Source organism: Leptonotus elevatus, chromosome 12, assembly GCF_054856555.1.
Source record: "Leptonotus elevatus isolate MCC_2025b chromosome 12, RoL_Lele_1.0, whole genome shotgun sequence".
Lineage (NCBI taxonomy): Eukaryota > Metazoa > Chordata > Actinopteri > Syngnathiformes > Syngnathidae > Leptonotus > Leptonotus elevatus.
This window is the reverse complement of record NC_141250.1, coordinates 2,610,764-2,624,339: the sequence shown is the minus strand read 5'-3', so window position 1 is coordinate 2,624,339 and position 13,576 is coordinate 2,610,764. Positions and strand designations below refer to the sequence as shown.

At 41.9% G+C, this 13,576-nt stretch overlaps 1 long non-coding RNA gene across 2 annotated transcripts; it reads right to left on the bottom strand.

Annotated features, from left to right (window-relative positions):
• Window positions 1–7,275: 7,275 nt before the first annotated feature.
• Window positions 7,276–12,611, bottom strand: LOC147164251 (uncharacterized). Of its 2 annotated transcripts, XR_015096754.1 has the most exons (4): window positions 12,193–12,611; window positions 11,463–11,544; window positions 8,661–8,765; window positions 7,276–8,502 (listed from the first exon to the last, which is right to left on the bottom strand). It is a non-coding gene; the product is annotated as an uncharacterized LOC147164251 (long non-coding RNA). The 2 variants fall into 2 exon arrangements; XR_015096753.1 differs by having other exon boundaries at window positions 7,276–8,765; window positions 12,193–12,607.
• Window positions 12,612–13,576: the final 965 nt, after the last annotated feature.

The window sequence follows — 13,576 nt, the reverse complement described above, 5'->3', positions numbered from 1 at the left end:
TCTGGATAAACATAATCAAATCAAGTAAAATGTGCCTGAAACCTGCTTGACTTCAAATTTTATATATTTTTTCACGTTGAAATAATATGAGACAGTCACGTTTCTATGGTACTAACAGTGGTGGAAAACTTGAGAAATGTGCCGTTGTCAGTGACAGTGTTACATGTGGTGCAGTGCATGACTGGTGAGCACATTAGCCTTTCAGTTCTGAGATAATGGGGTCAAAGTTGGGTTCTGGTCTTCCTGCATGGAGGTAGCATGTTCTCCCTGTGACTTTCTGGCTTCCTAACACAAAAATATGCATTGCAAGTAGTTTAAGATTTGAAATGTGAATTTTAACTAGGTTAGTTTGAATAGACCAAAGCTACATTATATAAATAAACTGTACTACCCTGAATACATTTTATAATATAATAATAATATTGCATTGGGGTGGTACGGTGGCTGACTGGTTAGTACGTCCGCCTCCAAGTGCAGAGGACGTGAGATGGAGTCCGGGCTCCGGCCTTCCTGGGTGGAGTTTGCATGTTCTCCCCGTGCACGCGTGGGTTTACTCCGGGTGCTCCGGTTTCCTCCCACATTCCAAAGACATGCATGTCAGGTTACTTGAACACTATTGTTGTTCCCTGGATTGGCTGGCAACCATTTCAGGGTGTACCCCGCCTACTGCCCGAAGCCAGCTGGGATAGGCTCCAGCGCCCCCGCGACTCTTGTGCGGTTAAGAAAATGGATGGATGGATATTGCATTGGATTTATATAGTGCTTTTCTAGACACTCAAAGACGCTTTACAATGGAATGGATACATTATTCATGCACTCACACATTCACACTGTGGTGGTGGTAAGCTACTTAAATAGCCACAGTTGCCCTGGGGCAGGCTGACGGGGGCGTGGCAGCCAGTGTGCGCCTACGGCCCCTCCGACCACTACCAAACATTCATACCTTCCATACACCAGTGTGAGTAGCACTGGAGGCAATGTGCGTGATGTGCCTTGCCCAAGGACACAACAACACATGACTTGGGGAAAGCGGGGATTGAACAGCCGACCTTTGGGTTACTGAACGACCGTCTCTACACCCTGAGCCACAGCCGCCGCCAATATAGTATATATTAAGTTTATTGAACCCAAATAATTCTAGTTGGACCCAATCCTAGTACTGTAATTTAGTTAAATTAGCCAGACCAAATTACATTGGCCAGTGTACAAGTGACACAATGATTACAACCAATATTACAGCTAATGAAATTGTCATTAATAATGCTATTCATTATATTTTTTCAGATTGTTCAAAAGAAAAGGAAAAAAAGGAGGTCAACTTTATTTATCAAGCACAATACCTAAAAGCCTTTAGAACAGTTGAGTACATTTGCAAAGCAAAGAGAACAAAAGTAGCTTATTAAATTTACTAAAATAATGTACATTGGTAACACTTCAACACATCTACTATGGAAATATTCACAAGCATGAAAAGTGTGATTATTTTCCAAATTGATTTTTATGGTATTATGTCTCGCAAAAACTCCAGGAATTACAGTGAGCCTCAAACTTGAATGAGTCACACCTGCACATGTCATGTCTTGTTTCGTTCTGCCCTCTGTTGGTCATTTGTTTCCTGTCATATTTTTGTTTTGTTTTTTGTTTTTCCTGGAGTGTCGATGGGCGGAGTTCCTGTGTCTCAGCTGCAGGCAATCCTTATCAGCAGGCTATTTAGACACATGACTCACGAGAGGAAGATTGCTAAGTTATTGTTCTTGCTGCTTGCCATTGCCTCAGCATTTTGTTTCTCTCGTGCTTTTACCGGTTATCTCCTAGTTCCTGCCAGCAGTAGTTTTTGTCTTCTGTTGTTTCTTGTAAGTACTGCTGTGATTGTTCTGGTTGTTGATTTGTACTTACCTTGTGTAGGTCTTTTTGTTTTCATTCTTAATCTTATTTGGTAGCCTGTCTTCCTCCCATGGTACTCCGCCCACGTTCCTTCGTTAGTTATTTTGTTTTTCTGTAGGTACACGTTGACCTTTTGTCACGTCGCTTTTTGTTAGTGTTCAGTTATCCGTCAAGCTCCTTTTGTTAATTTAAAAACTGTAAACCTTGTCCACCATTTGAGTTGCATTTGAATCCTTCACCTGCGCTTTTGAGCAAGCCTAACAGAAGGATTGAGCAAACTCAGAGCAAGTGTTACAGGTTTTGTCAAGCCAACAAGAGCTTGTTAACCGCCCCAGGAACAATCATCAGGAAGGATTTGGTTTCCATTTATCAAAGTGGATCGTAGGCCCGTCCTCTGCACCCATCCACCTCCCAACGTCTATCTACAGAGTATGAGTATCTCGAGGCGAATGCTGGTCCTACAGGAACAAAGGCGATACTTTCTAGTAAAAGACTTCAACTCCCGGGAATTATTTCCAGCAACAGCATCGAGGTTCCAGCATTGGTTGACTCTGATGCAGATGTCTGTTTTGTGGACTTCTTGGTCATTGAGAGACTCTGGGGCAGTCGTATCAAATTAGACAAGGACAAGGCCAAGGAAGTGCACAATCTCAACGGGAATGGGCTTTTTATTACACACGAGACCGAATTGTTGTGGTTAGTTTTGTCCGGTATCCATCATGAGTCTATACTTTTTTTGTTATGCCTCTGTAGTACTGGGGCTAACTTGGTTTATGATTTACAATCCAAACATAAATTGGCAGATACCTAAAATAGTCAGTTGGAGCTTGTTCTGTCAATGTAACTGCTTGGATGCCACTGGTTCTATTTCACAAAAGAAAGAGTTGGCTCCAATAGATTTGTCTTCTGTGCCCACTGAATATCTTGACCTTAAATTAGTCTTTAGTAAGGACCAGGCCCAATCTCTTCCACCACATCGCCCATATGATTGTACGATTGTGCTGGTAATGCAACGCACCACTGCCTAATGCTAGACTTTATCAGGTGTCAAAACCTGAACAAGAGGCCCTAAAAGAATATATTTCGTCGTCACTGGCATCTGGACTTATTCGGCCATCACCCTTCTCCAGTGGGAGCCGGCTTATTTTTTTTATAGACAAGAAAGATAAAATGCTCCGTCCGTGCATAGACTACAGAGGGCTTTACGAATAAGTATATGGACTCTGCATTTACTCCTCTACATTCTGCCTCCATTTTTACCAAACGAGAACATTGCAATGCTTATCATTTGGTAAGGAAATGAGTGGAAGACGGCATTCAACACTTCCATGGGGCAAATGGACTTACTAATCCACCTGTGTTTTTTCAGAATTTGATAAACGATGTTCTCCATGACATGATTGGCCAGTTCTGCTTTGTCTATTTGGATGATATTCTTATCTTTTCCAGATTCCTCGAGGAACATCAGCAGCATGTTCAGCTGGTGTTGCAACGGCTACTTGAGAATCGGTTGTACGTAAAGGCTGAGAAATGTGAATTCCACTCGCCTTCTGTTCAGTTTCTGGGGTTCATTGTAGAGAAGGGCCAGTTGAGAGCTGATTCAGCCAAAATCCAAGCTGCGGTCGAATGGCCGTTCCCTACATCAAGGAAGCACTTGCAAAGGTTCCTGGCGTTCGCCAATTTCTGTAGGTGATTCATCCGCAATTATAGTTGTAAGGCAGAACCTTTTGACAAGGCTCACATCAAGAGACCTTTCAGTTGGACCCCAGAAGCAGAGTCTGGGTTTGTTGAGTTAAAACGTCTGTTTACCAACGCACCCGTTCTTTCTCACCCTGATCCAACTCTACCTTTTATTATAGAAGTGGATGCCTCGGATTCAGGAGAGGGGGCAGTTCTGTCACAGAAGACCGCAGTCGACCAGTTCATCCCTGCGCCTTCTTCTCGCGTCGCCTCAGTCCTGCGGAACTTAACTATGATGTTGGTAAAAGGGAGCTGCTTGCCATTGCTCTGGCACTTCAGGAGTGGAGGCACTGGCTAGAGGGTGCAGCTGAGCCTCTCGTGGTGTTTACTGACCACAAGAACCTGGCCTATATCCGAGCAGCCCGAAGACTGAATCCTCGTCAAGGACTTTGGGCCCTGTTCCTGACCCGCTTCAACTTCACTATTACCTACCGCCAGGGTTCCCGCGACATCAAACCTGATACACTGTCGAGCAATTTCAGTTTGGATGGGGTGGACACCACCCCTGAGACAATTTGTACCTGTGGAGAAAAGGGTGACCCACGCCTTGAAAGACATTCGTGTGCCTGAGGAATGTCCAACTGGCAAGCTGTTTGTGCCACAGTAGCTAAGGAGGGAAGTTTTGCAATGGGGACATGAGTCTAAAATCGCTTGCCATCCTGGCATAAACCGCACATGTTTCCCAGAAGTTCTGGTAGCCTGGGGTTAATAAGGACATTTAGGAATCTCGCAGCATGTTCTGTTTGCGCCCGCAACAAGCAGTCTCACAGTTCCCCAGCTATTCTGCTACACCCATTGCCCATCCAGTCTCGCCCATGGTTGCACTGGACTTTGTCACTGGTCTTCCCATGTCCCGAGGAAAGACTGTGGTGGTTCTTAGTGTTGTTGACCGGTTCTCCAAAATGGCACACTTCATCCCTCACTCAAAGTTGCCTTCTTAGTTGGAAACTGTTAACCTGCTTATCGACCACGTCTTCCGGATTCACTGCATCCCATCGGACTCTGTTTCTGGCAGAGGCACTCAGTTTGGAGGGCTTTCTGCAAGGCAATTGGTGCCACAGCGAGTCTTTCGTCTGGGTACCACCCTCAGTCCAATGGCCAGACAGAGCGGGTCAACCAGGACTTAGGAGCTGCTCTCCGTTGCGTCTGTCACCATCATCCTGGTCATTTTGCCTCTCCTGGGTGGAGTATGCACATAATTCTCTCATCAGTTCAGCCACAGGTATGTCACCTTTTAAGACTGCTTATAGCTATCAGCCACCTGTGTTCCCTTCCCAGGAGAGTGATGTCGCCATCCCCTCTGTTCGCCTTCGACGTGCCCATCGGGTCTGGTGGGACACCCGGGCAGCACTGTCCAGAACAGTGGCTCGGAGTTGGCAGATCGTTGCAGAATTCCAGCTCCCCAGTATACACCTGGTCAGGTGGTTTGGCTTTCCTCTAAGGACCTAAATTTGGCAGGGACTACTAAAAAGTTGGGTCCACGCTTCATTGGACCATTTGAGGTGGATGCTGTCATAAACCCTGCTGCCGTGAGACTCAAGCTCCCGCCGTCATTGAAGGTTCATCCAGTGTTCCACGTGTCCTTGCTGAAACCAGTTTCCTCCAGCCTTCTCCGTCCTCCAGAGGTGCCTCCTCCGCGCCTGATCGATGGTGAGTCAGTCTTCACAGTGAGGTCCGTTTTGGACTCCAGAAAGAGGGGTAGGGGTGTGCAATATCTCGTTGACTGGGAGGGGTACGGTCCTGAGGAGCGTCAGTGGGTTCCCCGCTCCTGGATCCTGCTGTGGTCAGTGACTTCTACCCTGATAAGCCGGGTAGGCCGCCAGGGAGCGTCAGTTAGTGGGGGGTGGGTGGCGGGGTACTGTCATGTCTTGTTTCGTTCTGCCCTCTGCTGGTCATTTGTTTCCTTTTATTTATTTATTTTTAAAGTTTTCCTGGAGTGTCGTTGGGCAGAGTTCCTGTCTCAGCTGCAGGCTATTTAGACGCAGGACTCACGAGAGGAAGATTGCCAAGTTATTGTTCTTTCTTTTGCCTCAGCATTTTCTTACTCTCGTGCTTGTACCTACCAGCAATACTTTTTGTCTTGTTTTTTTCTTGTAAGTACTGTTGTGATTGTTCAGGTTGTTGATTTGTGCGTAGGTTGTTTTGTTTTCATTCTTAATCTTAGTTAGTAGCCTACTTCCTCCCATGCTACTCCGCCTACCTTCCTTGGTTAGTTATATTGTTTTTCTGTAGGTACACGTTGACGGCTGGTTAGCTAATAAGCAATATTATGTTAAGATTTTATGTGTTTTCTGTCTGATAGGTACTGTGACGAGTGTCTTGTAAGCTCGTGAGAGGTAAGGTACAATTAAATGATATAAATAACTAGCACAGGAAAAAAACACAAATGTGACACTTGAAACCAAAGAACACATTTAAGATGAAAAGATAGTGATTAGGACAACAATGAATCATTACTGATCGGCATTGGTAGATGTAAAGGTGAAAAGCAAAAAGCTCGGTAGTTGACGAATGAAAATGCAACCTTTTTGACAAATCTATTTTGTCATTATTAGGTTGTTGAATTAGTTTGTTCATAACTAATTAACATGGATGCATCTGTTTTACTTTGAAGACATTCAAACAACTGACAGACTACAGTGTCTGAAACACTGTCAAAGCTAAAAGTTTAGAAAAGCTTTATTGGGTTTTGTAGAATGCACAGTTTATCGTTAGCTAACAGTGCTTGTTTCTTATTAGTAAGGTTCTTGACGTGGACACAATGTACACAGTTCTGCACACTAATCAACAAGTGTAACTGTAAGCTAGGTCGTACAGATTACAATTACACTTGTGTGCTTCGTGTGATTGTCTGCATTTATGTTTATAACGGGTGGCTGAGCAGTGGCTCATTTTGATTAGATTAGAGTAGACCAAACCTTCAAAACTGTCTCGTTTCACAGACGCCTGAAAATTGTTTTGTTTTAAATAGTGAGAACATCCAGAATAGACTTGGAAACCATGTTTTTGTAGGAGCCATCTGGAATGGGAAGACAAATGTCAGATAAATAGGTTATGAAACGTGACACAAAAATTATGTCAGCATAACAGCACAAAGTAGCCATCTCAACATAACTCAAAGAATGCAAAATGTCAACAGAGGACAAATGTGAGTCATTTTCAATACATTAAATGCTGGAAAAACAGCCAGATGTCAGCAAATGACCATTACAAAATGACACAATTGTGTCATCGACATCAATTTTAGTAAAACCTGCATGCAAGGGATAATGATTCAATTTGTTCCTTTGTGGTGATGATGAAAGCTATTTTGGCCCATTCAGCTGCTACATCTCAGTGTCGCTGTCTGCTTCAAGGTTTTTCCTGCTATCGGCTAATGAGACCTTCCTCCCTCACAGCCCACCACCTGCCTGTCTGTCAGTACAAGGGGCCTCATGAGGTACGGAGCTGAGAAGTTTGTTCCCAGAGGGCTATGCTTTAGATTATGGTATGGGACCCTATCGTCATCTCCCCTTTGTACCCTTTCACGTACAATCTCTCATCACCATAATAGTGAGTACAAACTGGGAAAATCACTCGGTAACAAAGTATGACTAAGGACTTTAATCCTGTAAAGCCTGAATTCATGAAAATTATAAGAGAAAATTCGGATTCTTTGTAAATAAGAGTATTTATTGGTCCTTTTGAATAAACAAACTTTTTTTTTTTTTAATCAACTTCCACTTATGACACATTTGATTTGTGTCTTGTTTGATACATCCGGTCACAATGCTTAAAATTTGTACATTCATAACTGTCAAAAATATAATAATAAACAGACATATCAAACATATTAGTATTTCCCAAAAATCTGAAAGAATATTTCCCACTATTAATACATATAGGTGTCTCCCCTTTCTCAATTGGGACAATCTGGCAAGGTTGCTGGAATAGCCATCAGCTGGGTGATACTGCCCTCTAATGGATTATTCATGCAATGCATGTGTCAGATCAAACACGTCAGGGTTTTAATGCGGCAATAATATACTCATGAAATAGAGAGCTCAAAATGTCTTGTATTTATATGATACGTTTGGCTTTATAGGGATAAGAGAGCAATTAAAAAAAATTTTGGAAGACAATTTGTACTCGACAGACTACATACCATATAGATTGTTTCTTAGGAAACCATGAAAACAAACAAATGTGAAAACAAATAAATACAGATCAAGTAACAGAAAGTTGAGCATTAATCAAATTTTTCTACTTCTGCTTCTACTTTTTTTTCCTTCAAAGATTGGAACAGATATTTACTTCAGTAAAATCTTGAAATGAATGTCAAATCATCAAACAGAAAGTATTCTGGTAGGTTTCTTTGATCCTTGAATCGTCTACTGTAAAATATAACAATGAATCAAAACAATGAAAATGAGTCAGCTTTACTGGCCATCTCTTTTCTTATAGAAATAATTCTCAAAACGTCTCGCTTTCAGGTTTAGTTGTGTCCACAAGCAGTAACTTCAGAAGGGTTGATTTGCGAGGCACCGTGGAGGGAACTTGAGCAGGATATTTTACGCTGAGATGATACGCAAAGACGTACAACTAATATGCTATTTGAATTTGGCTTTGTAAAGTGTACAAAATTACCTGAGATTTCTCCAACAAGCAAGTAAAACTGAAAGTAAAACTACCTTATAGTCCGTGTTTGTCCATCTTCACACCAGTGGCCAAGTTTGACTGCAGGTTATAGGCCACGACAGGAAGTAAATGAGCTTCCTCCTTTCTGCCACCATTCAGATGGTCCATTAAAAAAAAAAACTGTACTCACAACTCTGAAATCCTGGTCAGATGCAAGATGGGAAAGTTAAATCAAGAGCGTAGAGGCTGTGAGATACCAAGCTGCAAAAGTCAGACATGTACTTTTGAGGTGAGACAACATCACGGATCCAAACATAAAAAGTGAGGAAGTCTTTAGCTGGATTGGATCATACCACTTCTCTGTGTGTACTGTGATATGGTATGAGATCCTGACAAAAACCCACAATGTCAAAACTTACTACAGTCTGAGACAATGCAGATGGATGTTGCAGTTGACCTTCCGAGGAAGAATGAAGCCTCTCTTGTGAGTTACAGAGACACTGGATTTGCTTCTGCCCAAGCGTCTGCCAAAGAAATGTGTGAGGAGATTAATGTGAAAGCTGTTCTTAAGCAGAAGAGACTGCAAAAAGCTAAGAGACAGTTCTCCTATGAGGCACCTGATGACAAACTGGCTGATGCACTGAGGAAAAGAGATTTCCTTTTTCAATGTGGTGGTGAAATCTATCTATCTATCTATCTATCTATCTGCTCGTCTGTCCGCCCGTCAAATCAGTGGCATGAATTAAAATAAATACATTTTAAAAAATCACCTATGTGTATGAAAGCGTTTCAGTAGTATGTATGAGAATATTTTCAGTGGTGTGTTGCACTAACCTGTGAAAGAGTGTTTCACTGCTGCATGTGAGAGCATTTCACTCGTGGGTGTAAGAGGGTTTAACTTGTATGTATCTATCTATCTATCTGCTCGTCTGTCCGCCCGTCAAATCAGTGGCATGAATTAAAATAAATACATTTTAAAAAATCACCTATGTGTATGAAAGCGTTTCAGTAGTATGTATGAGAATATTTTCAGTGGTGTGTTGCACTAACCTGTGAAAGAGTGTTTCACTGCTGCATGTGAGAGCATTTCACTCGTGGGTGTAAGAGGGTTTAACTTGTATGCATGACAACATTTTAGTAGTACCTGTATAATAGTCTATAAGCGCAGTACAGTGTAGTGAGTAAACGCATTTCAGTGTGATGTGTGCTATCTAACATGTAAGATAGTGTTCATGAGCTTTATTTCAATTGTTTGTGTAAGAGGATTTTATATGTAACTCCTTTCTTTTTCAAAATAAAACATAGCGGCTGCCCAAAAGACAGGAAGTAACCTAACTCACTCAGCAGCATAACTTGGTGACATACTGTATGCTACATTTATAATAATCCATGTACTGTATATGCCATATACTTGTCAATTATTGTCTTACAATAGCGATTTTGCTGATTGAGTTTATCGATTTTGCTGACTGAGTCAATATGGATGCTTTTTCAGTTTTTCTCAGTCACTTTGGTACATGTCTCAGATCAGAATTTAAATATGCAAAGCAGTAAGCGTGTTTCTCAAAACAATTTGTACAAATAGCAAAACATCATGGTTCCCCTGCAAAAGCAATTTTTTGTTCCCAAAATCCGTAGTACATCACTCGAAAGGTAATATTTGTAAACATGTCAGCGCCATCTGGACAACACATACTTATGTCATTGTGGATGGATAAGACTTGCTTAGTCATGTTGTCAATATAACAGTGCACTTTGGATGGATGCTCTGATGTACACTGCCACTTAAGTTTTGTTGACAAATTATCAAAATCTAAATTGAAAGTCACACCTTCATGTATGTGGAAGATTGATTGCAATATGCACACATTGCAGTTTTGGTTTTTAATCTTTGCTGTGCTGTATATTTTTCTTGTATGCCTTCCAACCAAAAATATCCAACAGATACTGGGGGAAAAAAACAGCAATCTGCAAAATTACAAGAAACAAGTATATTAAAGAAAGACACTGCTCTCCTTCAAAATAAGTCTGGCTATTAATTGCAAAAAAAATAATAACAATAAAAGGTATGAAGTCTCTTCTCAAGATGACACAAACCACTTGTTACAAAAAAGCAATCCCCTATCTTAATCAAAACAGCTATGCCTCCCTACTTGTGCTATTATGCTCGTAAGGTTACATTGATATTGCCGTGCAAAGACAGCGTGCTCCCAGACTTGCTTAATATCAGTTTCTATGGAAACATTATTGCACTCATTCCCTATAACAGACTAACAGGGGAACCTGTTAAATCCTTGTATACTACAGTGGAATTGGTGTCTATTAGATATAAGTCAAGTGAACCTTTGGACAGAAGATATTAAAGCAAAAATAAATGTATTGGTAATTTGATGCAACACAGAGAAGACTGTTGTTAACAAATATTCAAGAATTGAATAATTTATTTAAAAAAAAATTGGCATGAATATACAATTGGGCTTCAAAATCATGAAAAATCACTCCGTTGTCTCCACTCCCAAAAGCTGTGGGCACGTTCGCTACGGGATTAAAATAATCAAGATCCTTATCAGGCTTCTGCAGAGCTTGTTGATGAGCTGATCATTTTAATCAGGTGTGTTGGAGGAGGGAAACATCTAAAACAGGATACAGCATAGAGGCCCTCAAGGACCTGAGTTGAACATCCCTGTATTAGCACGAGTCTCCTGTTTCCATGCTGAGTGACAAATTGTGTGCTATTTTTTTTGTTTTTCCCTTATCAAGAGGTTTTGCCCTTTTAAACTCAATATTTAGTATTCTTATGATGCGCAAATGGGTGCCACTCTTGTTCTTGTGTGCATTTTGGTCAGTTTAAGTGCAGAGGAACTTCTTTAACAAGACACACTACCTAACTGGTGTAGCTAATGCAACTTTAGTAAGCCTAAAAAGTTCATGAAAACCTCACCATTGCATATTTACTCAGGAAGTGAACACTGCACCTCAAGCCCCGCCCACTGCTATGCCCATATTTTAAATAAATAAATACATAAATAAATAATAAAATGCTTGGTACACAAACACAGTGACACACTTGAATCTGGTATTCAATTTAATATTTTTAATCCGCATGTACAACCCTGACTATAATCATAAAATAAGCACACAAGTCAAGTTACACACACTTGCAGGGATATAATGTGATTCCTGAATATTGTAAATTACAGTATCTTTAGTAAATTGCTCACTGTAGGGGCAGATGATGCTGTTGATTTCCAGCTCTCCATCAACGCAGCTCTTCACGAAGTCAATCAACCTCTGGCTGTGTTTCTGTTGGCAAATGAAGGAATGAAAACCCCCTTCCCCATTCTATAACTGTTTCAACAAAGCTCCTGAAAACCTACAGGTTAGCGCAAGCTTGCAACATGTGCGTGCTAGAGTGTACTCACAAGTGCACGGCAAATGTTTGACACCTCTTTGGTCATGATGCCTTGTTCTCTGATAGGTTGTTTTTCCTCTGGTATGGTGGTTTATTTAAAAAAAAAAACTTTGAAAACTGCCCCTCAAAATAAAGCCACTGAGCTGCTCTGTAAATTGTTTTATTTAGGAAAGATCAAGTTAAAGTACCACTGATTGTCACACCCAACTAAGTGTGGCAAATTCGTTCTCCGCATTTGACCCATCCCCAGAAAGAGCTGTGAGCAGCAGCAGGAGCTGCGCTCGGAAATCTTTTGGTGATCTAACTTGCCAATTCCAACCCTTAATGCTGAGTGTCAAGCAGGGAGGTGTTTTATGAAATTCTCAGGTTCGGAAGGATAGGCGAACACAATTTCTTTAATTACAATGATTTGCTTTTATTAATATGAACCCACAGCAAGCAGTAGATATCGCTAGATCACAGTGTCAATATGCAAATCCCTACGATAAACTACCCTAACACAAGATGCCGACGCGTAGATAACATTCAGTTTCTCTTACCGTTGACACGGGCGGAGAACCAAACACCCCGGCAGATCAGCGTCAGCAGGCTGGGCGTCGTGCACAACCCTCAGCAGACTCTGCAAGTGTGTGGGAAAACCCCAGCTCTTATGCTATCCCATCACCTGAGAGCAAGGACGGCCAGTCCCTGCTTCCAGACGATGGGTCATTCCCTTCTTGTTTTGATCCCTTTGTGCGTCAAAGCGCACCACGTCCCTAGCCGCTCCTATCCTATGGTTCTTTTATTTGCAGTTTTCAAGGGAACATATGATCACAGTTATACAACAGTTGAACATAACAACTTTCATAAGTGTCCTGATTTGCCCTGGGTCACCACTGGGTCACCAGTAAAATTCCACTCACAGGAGGCAAATGGGTCCCATTTTTATAGTCTTTGGTATGACCCAGCCGGGGATTGAACCCACAACCTCCCAGTCACAGGGCGGACAATCTACCACAAGGCCACTGAGGTCATCGTGTACGGCATGGCTAGCTAGCAAACTGCAACTGTGGTGGACACGTGACTCGTTGCCCAACCTCCTCACTGGACACGTCAAGGTCTCATATGGTGTGGCATGGGCAATTAATGCCAGACCCCCAAGTGTGTCACTCTTTGTCCATAACTATGAACAGAATCCCCAAAGTATGTATAACGTATTTAGAAACAAATCAATAAATTCACTTTATAAGGCCTTTAGATGTGTGGTGTTTTTATTTTTTCCGAAAGATCAGTCGTTGAATGTCCCAGTAAAGTGAAAATAAATATGATATTGTCTGCACTGTCATTTGTAAGTGACCAGATCGGATTTGTTGCGTCCATACATCAGCACTCTGTTCTGATCTGTCTGCATGAGTTGCTATGGTAACACCGCAGGGGTCCATTCGTACACTGGCAATGCCATATGCAAATCTAAAAGAATGACGAGTAAAAAAAAAAAGGGTAACAAAAGAAAAATGGTCATCACCTAAACTTGAATAACTTTAGAAATAATTAATCAATTATTTTTATTTTTCAGATTTACCAAGAATAATTAATGTTCTAAGAGTCTACCAAATTTGCCCTTCGAGATGCCATGGACTACTGAGAAAAATAGATTTATAGTTAAGGCATATTTTCGGCCATCCGGGAGGGACTCAGTGTCGAGCCATTACTCCTTTGCATTGAGAGGAACCACTTGAGGTGGCTCGGGCATCTGGTTCAGATGTCTCCTGGATGCCTCCTTGGAGAGGTGATCCGGGCATGTGCCACCGGCGGGAGGCCCCGGGGACGACCCAGGACACGCTGGAGAGACTATGTCTCTCGGCTGGCCTGGGAATGCCTTGGGATCCTGCTGGAGGAGCTGGTTGTAGTGGCTGGGGAGAGGGAAGTCTGGGCTTCCCTGCT